The sequence below is a fragment of the Mirounga angustirostris genome, unplaced genomic scaffold, assembly GCF_029215605.1.
Source record: "Mirounga angustirostris isolate CCGP_5_RB_7025 unplaced genomic scaffold, mMirAng1.0.hap1 SCAF_15, whole genome shotgun sequence".
NCBI classification, from domain to species: domain Eukaryota; kingdom Metazoa; phylum Chordata; class Mammalia; order Carnivora; family Phocidae; genus Mirounga; species Mirounga angustirostris.
In genome coordinates, this window is record NW_026991723.1 from 84,600,851 (window position 1) to 84,614,816 (window position 13,966).

At 34.7% G+C, this 13,966-nt stretch overlaps 1 protein-coding gene and 1 non-coding gene across 5 annotated transcripts in view; both read left to right on the top strand.

Annotated features, from left to right (window-relative positions):
* Nucleotides 1-13,966, top strand: part of PBX3 (PBX homeobox 3) — a 214,088-nt gene that overhangs the window by 141,257 nt on the left and 58,865 nt on the right. The gene's annotated exons all lie outside the window — the stretch shown is intronic.
* LOC123850379 (U4 spliceosomal RNA) lies at nt 8,225-8,363 on the top strand. Its single transcript, XR_006792323.1, has one exon. It is a non-coding gene; the product is annotated as a U4 spliceosomal RNA (small nuclear RNA).

Below are 13,966 nucleotides of genomic sequence, written 5' to 3' on the forward strand. Positions count from 1 at the left end.
ACAGCTTTTTGATGTACAGTTATTTATTGGCTACCATAATTGTGATGGATATAACACTTTTTATTCTGAAACATAAAAAAGAGCATTAGAAAGGTACATATTTGAAATTTTATTACTTTTCTATTTTTATTCAAATGTTCATCATACAGTAGTGAAAAAGGTACACAAATAATATTTTCATGCATGCAAAATAATTTAGAAAGCAGTGTGAATCTCAGCAGGTGTTTCTGCCATGTCTGTGCTCAAATTTCTGGGGAACCCTGAATATTAAATTGAAATAACCTTCCCTTGATATTATGCAGCTAAAGTTCAGTTTAATTCTCAGATATGGTTTTCCTGGACACATATCATTTTCCTCTCATGTAAATAAAAATCAGACTACTTAGATTTTAATACTTGCTACATTTACAAAGTAAATCAAAATGCTGCAAAGTACTCACTTATTTCCTTTCTTAGTGCTTTTATTAAGGCATTTCTGTTACCACTAAATATATGGATTATAGGGATGCTATAAAAATGTTCTTATTTCCTTCTCCACTGGCTGATGAAATGGGTTAATCTCTCAATAGAGCTATTTCCTTAATTCACCACCTGTTTTCAAATCCCTAGTAACTGACAAGGTAAGCGGAGGGAGTCCTGTGTGTGTGCCTTGTATACTTATTTCATAGGAAGAGGAACCTAGAATAAAAAATTAAGACAAAAATCTTCCTTGCATGTTTTTAGGAAAGTTAATATATTACTAAAAAGCTGCTATATTTAAACTATTGTTTAGCAGCCCAGTTATATCACCCACCAGGCACTTTTCAAAGGAAATTTTCCACTCTAAAGGGCATACCTCTATACAAAGTACATGTATTACCTCTTAAAAAAACGCCCATTTCCTTTCCATATTGTGAGAATGTGATAGACATATAACTAATGCAAATCTTATATTTTTGATTTACGAACAAAAGAACTGATTTTCTACTTGTAAAACCAAGTGTGGGCTTGGCTATTATGGTTAGAATGTCTCCACTGTATATAAGTAATCATTTATTGTTTAAATACAGAAGAGGCTGTAACAAAATGCTGTCAAGAGCCATCACACTCATTAACCTGCAAGCTAATTAGCCTCCTCCTGCCTGATTGCTGACAAGTCCTTCAATCTGAACCCATTGCTGTTGTATCAGCAGAGAAGCACAGAGTGAGGTAGAGGAGGTCTCCATTAGATGTTTGTGAACAAAGTCTCTGCATTAAAGGTTTGTTTTTTACACTCTAACAAATGTTAGAGCATTCATACCCCAGCTATAATTAAATTGGCAACTCTTAATTATTGTAATTAGTGCATTAACTGTTTCCTTTCCTGTTCATCTATAATTGATTTCAAGAAATTACATGTAATTTAATGTGATTTTTAAAATGTAATAATTGTTTAAAAGGTTTCAATAGTTAGATGTATATCTAAATGCTATTGAATATTTGAAATAATATGCATAATAAAATAACCTGAATGCAGTGTCTTGTCAAAACCAGTACATATGGGCTTTATATTCACATGTCCTTTTTTTTCTGTGCAAACATGACATTCATTCCCCATTAGATTTTTTTTTTTTCCTAGTAGGCTAACATTTCTTAACTAGGTTGCAAATTAGCATAGGAATGATAGAACATTTTGCAAATGCATCTTAAAATATGAATTCATTAATTTGTGGAAGACTAATTCATTTAGAATAGCTTCTTGAGGGCAGAAAACATTCATAAGATATTTTGCTTGTATACTATCCAATCAAACTCTAGACTTTATGGAGAATACCAGAAAAAAATAGAACGTATTTTGGAATGGTAAATGATCTAAGTATGAATTGAGGAGGCCTTTTCTGGATTCTCAGAATTATCACTATTAACTACTTTCTGGCAAATGTTACTTACAATTTTGGCTTAAAACATTTGATCTTCAACAAATTAGTTAGAGGCATAAGCCATTCTGAAATGTCATATATACCAGCAAAATGTATTCACATATCTAAAAAACCACGTACTGAAATTTATTATACTTCTAGTTTATGTAGGGAAAACTGCTATTTGAGGTTATCTGATTTCCAAGTACTAGATTGAAGTAAGAAACGGCATCAAAGTTTATGGGAGCTTTCCACACAAGTGCATGTTTACTCTGTACTGGCCATGGGCAGAATTATCATTTGCATAGCATCCTGTAAAGGTCTTAAACTATGTGGATATATATTTACCACTACTGGTATGAAGCCATAATTAAGGAATGGGTGTTTTAAGTAAAATTTAAAATATACTTACTTCACTTAGTCATTCTTAGAATAATTAAAATATTAATGTGACTTATCTCAATTGTCATTCACTTCCAGATGGCAATCAATTTTTTAAAGATTTTATTTATTTATTTAGAGAGAGCACGCATGTGTGTGAGCAGGGGGAGGGGCAGAGGGAGAGGGGGAGGGGGGAGAGAATCCCAAGCTGACTCCCGCACTGAGCGCAGAGCCTGCTGCAGGGCTTGATCTCACCAGCCTGAGATCATGACCTGAGCTGAAATCAAGAGTCGGACACTCAACCGAGCCACCCAGGCACCCCACAGATGGCAATCATTTTATGAAGAACTACCCAGTGCACTACAAAATACATCATTCTTTAACAAATACGGCCTTCTAAATACAGGGCCTCTACATAAGAATTGTAACTTGAGCCTCAAGTCCACTGTGTGATAGAATAGATAATGAGGTTTCTTCTTACACTATAGTTCTGTGGACCTGGCCTCTTGCCTAAGAAAGATTTGAGGTCCTGAGGCAGTGTTTTCCATATTTAGAATGAAATTTATGAGTGGGGAGCTACTACTCTCACCAGTAAGGACACTGTCTGACCATCATTCCTTACCTCTACCCCCACTTCCTAGCACAACTTGATTCTGAGAGAAGAGTAAAATTTTCTCCCAGAAACTTTCATAATCTCCTTTAGAAATGATGCAACTTAAGTTTCAGAGAATTTAGTGTAATATAGATCCACATTTCCTTTACAGAGTAAACAAAATTAATTTAAGGGCCTTTTGAATTTTAGGGCCCATTTCAGAATCATTGGGCCACTAACTATAGTTTATAATCATGGTATCAGAGTCCTAACTAAATTCTTGTCAAGGGAAGAGAACCTATGGAAATCTAACTCAGTCCTCTCATTTTATAGGTAGGAAAATGAGACTCAGGGGAGGCAACTTGCCCAAGGCCATATAACCAAATAGTACAGCAGATAAGAAATGAGGATCCAGATCCTTGGACTCCTAGTCTAGTGCTTCAAGTTTCATAAATTAAAGTTGTAGTCGATTGATTTAGTACTTCCTTCTGGGTATCTATGATTATTTTTATTACAGTTATTTTATTTTTTTTACAGTTATTTTATATTGAATGTTAAAGTTGTTTAAAGTGTAAGTACAATTTTTTTAATAAGTACAATTTTATTTAAAGTAGATGCCCAAAGTTATAGAAAACATCTAGCCTTTTTAAAGAATACACAAGTACTAAGGTAGAAATGGCTGAATTTAGAACTGAATGGTATACCAAAACAAAACAAAACAAAATAGAACAGAATCCCACTTTGACATCAAGGGATATTTTTCTCGCATAAGTTATTCAATAAAAGAAACAGATTCTATGGTGTTGAAAGTAACGTCACTAAAGAAGCTAAATTGTTTTCCAAAAAACTTATGTGATGAAAGTCCTTTATATCATCTGCCTAGTTTATTTTTCCCCTTATTGCATATGTCACATTCTTTAGATGGAATGTGTGTGTGTGTTGTCATTGTCAGAGGGTACATGAAGAGAGGAGAATAGAACACAAATTCTAAAGCTTCAAAATCTAGTTGATAGTGTCTTACAGCTTTTTGGTCAGCTGATGACTATTTCAGTGCCTCACTGCCATTGCCTAGTACTAGACTCTCCACTCTGCAGCTCCTATAAAGTTAGGATTAGAACAGGGAGAGTCTATTAAAAAAAAAAAAAAGGTACTTGCCCAAATGCTTCATGTGAAAACATTTGAATTTTGATATATCTTAAATAACAAATATAATATTTTTCTGTTCAATGTATCTATGTAAGTGCTTGTCTAGAAGTGACTGAGAATTGAGGGCATTGTCTTCTGTAAGACTATGGTGGTTGGTATTGGTCTGGCAACTCTGCATATGCAACTGTTAAAGAGTAAAGCCCCCCAAAAGTATTTTCTTGATATTAGCTTTCATTTATAAACCAGAATAATTCTGAATGTTTATAGTAATGGGAGATAACCCAAGGCAAATTTAATTTTAGATTGGGCTTTTGCTTAATGTATTATTCATAGTATTGTATCATCAGTTAAGCATATCCCTGACAATAAACTTAAAACTTAACTTTAATAGTAATATCCACTCTAATTTGGGTGAGTCAGATAGTGACCTGACATGATTTATTTTGCCTCATTATTGTAGATAATTTTTAAATAATGGTGTGATGGAGTTATTTGGTATGCTTTTCTCATCCCTCCCCCACCTTTTCTTTTTAACACTTTGCCATTTTTGCTGCATGACCTGGTTTTGCATTTATCTGATTCTCTGTTCATCTAATTAGTATGTTCTAAAAAGACCTGGACCACTTATTGTACAGAGATGTAGCCTGTGGGTATTTAATAAGGAGCTTTCAGTGCTACATTTGCATCTTTTGCTTGGGGTCTGAATAGTGAATTACCTTTAAGATCATTAGAAGCACTGCTGTATTGTTAAAATCAGGCTGCAATATTCTAATGACAGTTTAAAACTTCAGGCTTCCTATGTAACCCAAGTGACCCCAGCATAATTGTATGTAGTGCAGAAGACCCCAGGATAAACTGCTGACGGTTCTGCTCATCCACAGCGTAGCCTCAACAGGCAGGTAGCTTTACACCCAAACAAACCACATAGAGATGTAGTGAAAGCAAATGAGTCTTACCCTAGTCATGTGCACTTAAGTGTATATATTATTTATATCATGATACTAATCCCCCAAAATAAAAATGTTAATTGGTGAAAGTATTTCAATATGAATTGCTACCTTTGATACTTTTCAAAAAGAAACACATCCACCAAGCAATGTGCAGAATGTGGAATGTATTTTATTAGATAACTAATCATTTTTAAATGTAATACCTGGGAAATGAGAGGCTTAAAAGTGGGATATTTTGCTTTCAGGTTCTTCCCCTATGCCAAGAACTCACTAGGGAGATACTTTGTTGCTCAAGGATTAAATTATAATTTATTCTTTCTCTAACCGAGTATAAGAGAGTTATTAGTAGATACCAGGTGAGAGTCCTTAAATCTGTTCTAAAAAATGGCTTAAAATACTTTTTAGAAGTTTACATATTTTTTGTTTGTTTATATATTTTTAGTATTTATATATCACTTTAGATTTTTGTCATTATTGTAGAATTGTGGATTTTAAGGCTGGAAGAAAACATAATTTAATTTAGCACCCCTTTTCTGTAGTTAGTATTTTCACTGGTTTTCTGATCTCAAATTGATGTGATATTTACCTCCTACCACCAGTAATGCCAAGGAGCTCAAAGGTGACATAAATAAAGAAAATAGTAATAAACTTCATTTTTTTTTAAAGATTTTATTTATTTATTTGACAGAGAGAGAGATAGCTAGAGAAGGAACACAAGCAGGGGGAGTGGGAGAGGGAGAGTCAGGCTTTCTGCCGAGCAGGGAGCCCGATGCGGGACTCGATCCCAGGACCCCAGGATCATGACCTGAGCCGAAGGCAGATGCTTAACGACTGAGCCACCCAGGCGCCCATAAATTTCATTTTTTAAATAAATGCTTTTACTTAGAGGGCATTTATAGATTCCTTACCTGGCATTTACTCTGTATCTGAACTTCTTGACTATGTATGAAAAACTAAATGAATACAGATAATTTTGCACAACTAATTTTAGTAGATAGCATGTTAATTGATTTAAAATCTGGGAACTTGTACTCAAAATTGCATTTCTGAAATAGCTTTTTCTTAATGGAATCTGAAGTTACTTAGTTGTAATCAATATTTCTGCTCAACAGCTGTATGTAAGTTTTAACACAGTGCTGTGCATGTAATGGGTATTTGGTAGAGGTTCGTTGAATGAAAGCATGAATGCATGAAAGATCAAACTGAAAAGAATATAAAATAAAGGAAAAGAATACGTGCCTGGCACATAGTGGGGCCCCTGTAGTTAGCTGAGTCAACTAACCAGTTATGTTTTCCAGAGGGTCTCACTTCTAATAACAGTTTCGAAAGTATTAAAAAAAACCAACAACAACCAGGAAGTGATTAACTTGTGTTCATCTGGTAGACTGCCTATAATGTGTTTATTTTGCTTATCCCCTCCTTTGCACTCTTTTCTTGTTATCAGTTTACTACTCAGAGTTCTCCAGATCAGCCGTGAAAAGTAGCTACCTGATGTGGCAGGATCCTTGTTCAAACCATGACACCCAATGTTGCCTTTTCTTTGCTCTTCTTTTAATTATGTCACCTTCATTGTTAGAGAAACCCAAATCTTCTTTTTCTTTTTCTTTTTTTAATTATGTTATGTTAATCACCATACATCATTAGTTTTTCCAAATCTTCTTTTTCTTGAAGAAGGTGTTTTATTTGTATCTTTTAGATCTATTGTGGAAATAAAACAAGTTGTATCTAAAAAAAATAAATGATTATTTCTTATATGGAGAGAGGTTAATGGTAAAGCAGACATTTATGCAAAGATGTTTACTGCAAAGATCTACACTGAAAAAGTAAAGTCAGAGTAAATTTTTAGTTAAAACTGGATCCAGCTTACGTGCAGATTCAAAAAATTATATAAGGCTTAACATATATATGATCAGGACATTGACTGGCGATATTCTATTAAGTAGTTTTGCAGGATTTTTCTGTTCTAAGAAGAATTTGTTGCACTCGCATTATTGTTTCCTTTGGGATCCCAGACAATGACTCTGTAGTCTGATTCATTAATATTGGTTGTCTTCTGCAGGGAGTATCCAGATTTGACCTGCCAAGTATTAAATTTTTAATGTATTACTAGTTCTTTCAGAGAGTAAGGCTTGTCTTTGTTCTTTGTATTTTTGTACCAGTACAGCTTGAATCAGATGAGGATTTAATTTGTAGTATCACTAAATATGCCTCATTTAAAAAATACACACACAACACACATGTACAACTATAAAAATGTTTATTGATGAAAGTATTTCAATATGAATTGCTACCTTTTAAAATATTTGAAAGTATGCATTTCCAAATTTATTTTGAAAAGTGCCAGGGGGTGCTATGTGCTATGTACAACAAGTTAATTATTATGCTATTAACATTGATGATGTTGAATGTGTATTAGTTAATGTGTTAATGACGTGTTAATTACTGTACATGTTGTGAAGACCCTTCAGGCTTGTTCTATGATGCAACATGTCAACTTGAACCAGACCAAGTAATCTGCAAAGCAGACTGTAACTCTTAAAAATAACACTTGTAAACATAAATTATAAATTAAATTATGCTTTTTATTATCCTTTTTCTTTCTGGTAGAATGAATAAGTAATTCTTCTGCTATCTGCACCTGTTAGAACCTAATACTGTCAGACTGTTTTCCCCAAGAGGATTGGAAGAGATTTGTTATGCAATAACTTCCGCTTTGTTTACGCTCTGGCATTTAGTGTATATTTTATATAGATTCATGTGTTTTGCAACCTGAGGGATTCTTCTTTTTTTGTTTACCTGATTAATTTATAATGGAACACACTCAGTCTTTGTGTAAGCAGGTGAAAAGTAGCTTTGTTCGATTAGCGCCACTAGTTGATATTAAACCAATCTATACATATTTGTGATTCAGTCAATGGCTCTTCAAACTTGTTGGCCAGATAGTTGAAATCTCTGGAGATCAGTCATAAAAACTGGACGCCAATCTCAGATCATTTAAAAGAGGCCAGAATTGGCTGCTGTTTGAGAACATGGAATAATACATTTTTTTATATATAAATACAGTTTGAAATGTTAAATATTTTAACTTTATTACTTCAACTTTTGAATTAATAGTGCCCATGTCTTCCTAATTGACAACAGTTTGGGAAAATATACCTAGTGATGATCTTTAAGAACTTAACTTGGAGAAATATAATAAAATTGATAATACAGTGTTATTTATATAATACTATTTTTATTTCTTCAAAATCAGTCTCATATTAAAACAAAAACATCCTAGCTTTGCGCAGTGGCAGTATCGTAGCCAATGAGGTTTACCCGAGGCGCGATTATTGCTAATTGAGAACAAAAACATCCATGAAGAACGAGCATTCACAAATGAACGAATGTCTTATGGTGAGGATGTTTTTCAAATGACCCAGAACCAACTTTTAAAAATACAAAAAATAAAAGAGAAATAAATGTTCCTCTTAGGCAGTTACTCTGTTTTTAAGATTCTTTTAAAAAATAATACGTACAAGGGAAGGTCAAAAGTTCAGGCTGTAAAGCTAGACTGTTCCAGGTTCAAATCCTCACTTTTCACCATCTAGTTGTGTGACCGTGAGTGTGGGCTTTCACCACCATGCTGTGTCTCGGTTTCATGGTAATAAAAGTGGGCATGATAATAGTACCTCCCTCTTTGAATTGTTGGGATGATTAGATGAGTTAATACAGGTAAAGCATTTTCAGCAGTGCCTGGCACCTAGGAAGCACTCAATAAATGTGAGGTCTTATTAACCTACCTTTAATATTATACTGAAAATTATTTGGAAGCATTTAATTTCCACAAGCTCTTTGAATTCCCAGGGACCCATTATGAATGTGAGTTTTTGGTTTTCAGTCATTAGAGTCTTGTACCTCATCACAGAAAAACATCTTATTTTTAATGATGATTTTATTACCCCGGTATTGTTTACACCCACCTGGAGTAATCGCAGGCTTTTTTGTTCATCTAACCTTGCTTGATTTCCTGTAGCACAGTTCTTGTTGAGATTAGTGTTGGCATGGAAGGGTGTTATGACCAGAACTTCGTCTCTCTTGCAAATATTTGTGTATCTCTTGTTTACAGCCCTGATGTCCTCTTGTAACACCCATGCAAAAGGGATTCTAATAAATCTTGTGCTCAGCATTACACATTGTTTGTTTTAGCTGCCTTCCACTTCATGCTTCCTCCTTTAAGAGCGAGCCATTATGAAAGGTTAGATTCACAGTTAGCAGGCTTTAGCTCTCCCTTTTGAATCAGTGAGGTTGCCGTTTTATTGCTCTCCGACTTACACTTCAGTGATGAGAGTAAACTAGCATCAGATTAAAGGTCAGCAAATCCCATCAAAGAGAGGAATATTAGGGGCAGAGGTAGTTGGAGAGGCAGCACACCACTGGGTATTGACAGGGTGATTCCAGGGTATCAGTCAGCAGAATTATAGCTGCCCAGAGAGTCAGTACAGCTTTAATGAGCCTGTGTGAAGAGGAAGAGGGTGGATTTATGTAGTTCCTCATAATTTTCTGTAGAGACTGTTATTGCAGACATTCTGTGGAGTGTTCTGGTCTTTCATTTAATTCAAAGGTCCTGGAGCTTCTCCATCCTCTAAATTCCTTTTTGTTAGCTCAAATCAAAGTTGACATTTCCATGGTTTACCACCTAAAACACCCAGTTCAAAATCAGGTTTCTTTAGGCAATTTTGAAATCTATATATTGTTAATATAAATCTACAATCATATTTATATTAGTGCATACATATATATATCCTTTCAGAAAAGTTGATTGAATAATAAACATTTTTTTCATAAGTAGGCAATGGGGGGAAATGTGCATTTACACGTTGCCCTCTAAGTAAGTGGAAAAAAACGGATTGTAATTATGGTGCTTTTCAAAAGGATCTTAATACTCATCCTCCTTAAATTGACTTTAGTAATTAATTGTTTCTATGCCCATTTGTATATGCCCCATCTCACTCTTTATGCCCCCAATACCCCTAAACTGGAAAACAAAACAAAACAAAACATTTTTTTTCATCTCTGTAAGGGAAATGTTTTTAATTGTTCTAATGAGCAATACTATATTTAATTGTTGTTATTTTCAGTCCACCTTGATTTTAATATGTCTTTGTAGTGAATGTGACTCACTTTAATTTCTTACGAGAAGGGGATTAAATCTCTGTGGTTTCAAAATCTGGAATATGCTTTGGAAAGTCAAGGTTTGTTTTGTTTTTTTTAATGTCTTTGGATATTTTTGCTGTAGGTTATTTGCTTAGAGTTAATGATATATAGATGTAGATACAGATATAGGTCCAGATATAGATGGATTCTTTTTGGTTAAGCTTTTATTTAATAGGTCACTAGAAAATACATGGTTTGTGAAAAAATTATCAGTCAACTTGCACTAGGATGTTGTGTTTATTAGTCAAGCCAGCCACTTTTTGTAATTTGTATTTAAAAATATACTATTTTGATTATTTGTGAATAAATGGATGCCTTATTAACAAAGAGGTCTTGTTTGTGTGATTTGCTGCTTGGAAGATGCTTTCAAGCTTTTCTGCCATTGTCCTTTGCATGCCATGTGGGTGGTCGTGCTTTTCAGACACTTACATGGTTTTTAATGGAACAGAGTGATGGATGTAATACAACCGACCATGAGAAGCACAAATATCCTTTTCGAAGTTCATCCTTGACTGAAACATCTACAGTAGTTAAAGCAAAATGTAAACTCTGCAAGAGAGATGCATACAGATGAATATTAGGTAAAAATATAGAGCCCATCTTCAGTCGTTAATTAGATGCTGTATTTATATTAAAGAGCCAGCACACTTGAAACTAAAATCATATGGAAAGTCTAGTAAAGTTCATGTTTCCTATAATCATGCCATGCTTCACAAAGCCTTTTCAATAAAACTGAGCCTGTGTCCTTTATAATAATACAGATAAAACTTTATGCCGTGCTGTTACATTGGAATGTACTGAGAATGCCAATGACCCTCGTGCGGTATTTACTAGCATATATGCTGTTTTGAGCAGTGCCTGTGCATCAAGATAATTTGGCCTTAAAAAACAATAAAGTGGACGTTTCTTCCTATAAGGGGAAACAGGGAACAAGTGGGTATCTGCTATTCATAATGAAGTCAACTGACTGTAATTTTTATATTCACTTTTGAACATTTTAGAGAAAAGAGAAAGAAGATGGCCACAGCAAAAGAAAAGGAAGTGAATACAAAGATCAGCATAAGATTAATTATCTGATAGGGGCAGGATTCTTACTGCCATGAGGGATGTATGAATGATGTTTACTGATCACTTTAAAATACACAATCTCATATTTTTAGATTTAGGTAGGTATACTTAGGTATTTTTAAATTACCTGGGGTCTAGTATTTTCATTTGGGAAAAATTATGAATGCAAAAAGGACGCTTTTTCTCCCCAAATTCTGACCAAAAATTTTGCATCATGTATGGATTACATGTATAGTTTTTTAAAAATACCATACATTTTATCTGTGAAATAATTTGCTCAAATATTTCTAAAATAGGGGGCACCTGGGTGGCTTAGTCGTTAAGCATCTGCCTTCAGCTCCGGTCATGATCCCAGGGTCCTGGGATTGAGCCCCGCATCGCATCAGGCTCCCTGCTCAGCAGGAAGCCTGCTTCTCCCTCTCCCACTCCCCCAGCTTGTGTTCTGTCTTTCGCTCTCTGTCAAATAAATAAATAAAATCTTAAAAATAAAAAAAAAAAAGATTTCTAAAATAGTAATTGAGATGATGCATAACTTTGGTGTAATTTTAACTGATTTTAACAAAACACTGTATGGCCAGTTAAACATGATAATGAGTAAATTCACAGGAAGAAGAGTCCTTATTTCAGAACAAATAAATGGCACTGTTTACTTTTCATGCGGTCCCCTACACATGGCCATTCTCTAGATTTCCAAGTTTATTTGAAGCGTGTGGCCAGAGACCACTAATAATGAGCAACTATCATGAGCATTTCATCATCAACATACATCAAAGTGCCATTCTACCACCGGAAGCAATATGAGAATAAAAGTAACATGAGAGAGCAAAAGAAGAAAACAGATACTTAGGTCATACAAATTGAGAAGGCAAAAAGCAATAAAGCCACATACCATTAAAATATGTTGCAAAGTAACAGCAACACAATATGACAAAGAAATTCTGTTATATAAAAAATACCAGATCGAAAAAAGAAAAGAACAACATCGGTCAAATTTGACCATGTAGTGAACACTACCAGAAGTTGGATAAAATTTTAATTATAGGACAGATTTGTTTTAGATTACATTTAAAGATTGCAAAACTTCTGTATTTTTTTTTTTTTAATATTCATGGCATGGCTCTTGGTAATGTTTCATTATCACAGATGATACTTTGGAATCCTGTAACTAGTTCTTTGACTTTGGGAGATGTAGTGTTTTTTTTTTGTTTTTTGGTTTTTTTTGGGAGATGTAGTGTTTTAATAAAAACAGATTTCAGTCTCTGTGACTTAAAGTGAATGCCACAATTATTTTTAAAGTGATGATTATGTGCTCCGTACTGTTCTAGGCAATTTTGCATATTTTATACCATTTAAACTTCATAATGATTTCTTGAGTTGCTGGTATCTCTATCTACAGAGAATGAGCTAGAAGACTTGCCCACAAGCAGAGCTAATAAGCAAGAGAGTCAGAATTTGAATCCAGGCTATGATGACTCCATATTCTCTCGTAAAGGTAGTATATTCTCCAGTAGTGTAGCTCATTTTTTGTAGTTGCAAAGTGACCTTAAAATCCAGTATTTCTCTGGGTGTTTGAGGTGTAATAGAACCCTGGACTTCAAGGAAGACAGATCTGTTTTTGAATCGTTGTTTTCACATTTACTAGCCACGTGATCTTGAGCAAGTCACTTAGCCCTTTTGAAGTTTGGTTTTCTCATCTATAAATGGTGTAGGTGTAGGTGCATCTGTCCTATAAGGTTATTTTCAAATCAGATGAGAGAATGTAAAAGATACAGCTTGCTGCTTGGCATGTACACATATGCTTAATACATGTTGAAGTTTGAATGTAGAGAATTTTTAGGCTAAGCAAGAGAAGGATACCCAAGTACCAGTGGTGTTTTGGATTATCACACTAACAACTGTTAAAGTCACCTACTTGAGAAATAAAAGGACACAAAAAACTTGCTTTTGGGGAGAAACATTTTGTATTGTGACCTGGGTCTAGGAGGAACTTACCAAAGTCTGGAAGATTCGGTCTTGCAGAAAATAGAGTAGTGGGGGAAGCAGCTGTGTGGAGCAGCCCACACGATGCCCTCTGTGCTAGAAGGAGCAGGCGCTACAGTGCAGTGTTATCCCGTTCACAGCCTGGCAGTGATCTTAACTGACAAGACAGGAAATGAAAGTGCCATGGAGATCTCATTCTCCATGAGAGAAAAGGCAAGGGGACAGAATGTGGGGATGTGGGCAAGGGAAGGATTGCAGTAAGAGTTTGTGTAAATAAATGCTAAAATGCACTTAATAGGAGAGGAACCTGTCCAGGAAATGCACATAATAGAAGAGGACTAATTGATTTTGATGGAAGTCCAAATGTGGGCCTCTGGCATTTTCTAGTGAGGAGCCCCAGGCACGTGGTAAATTTAAAAGGATATCATTGGCACATTAGATCATTAGATCACTGGTAACCACATAGAGTAGCTAGTCACAAAGACCTGTAGGTATGAAAGCCAGTGTTATTATAATTCTTTTCTCCCTCTTAGATTCTGAAACTCATTGCTTTTCTTTATATAGCGCTGGGTTTTTGTTTTTGTTTTTCCCTTTCAAATTTAGTTGTCATATTTACCAATCCTGAGAATCTTTTCAATAGAGCATTTTGTTTGAACATCTATCCCTTTAGATAAAAAGAAAATGGCCGTTTCCTTTTCTCCCCCCACTTGTAATAATTTCCTTTAAGAACAGAGCACAGGTAACCCTTTGTGCTAATATGCGTGAGAAACATGGCC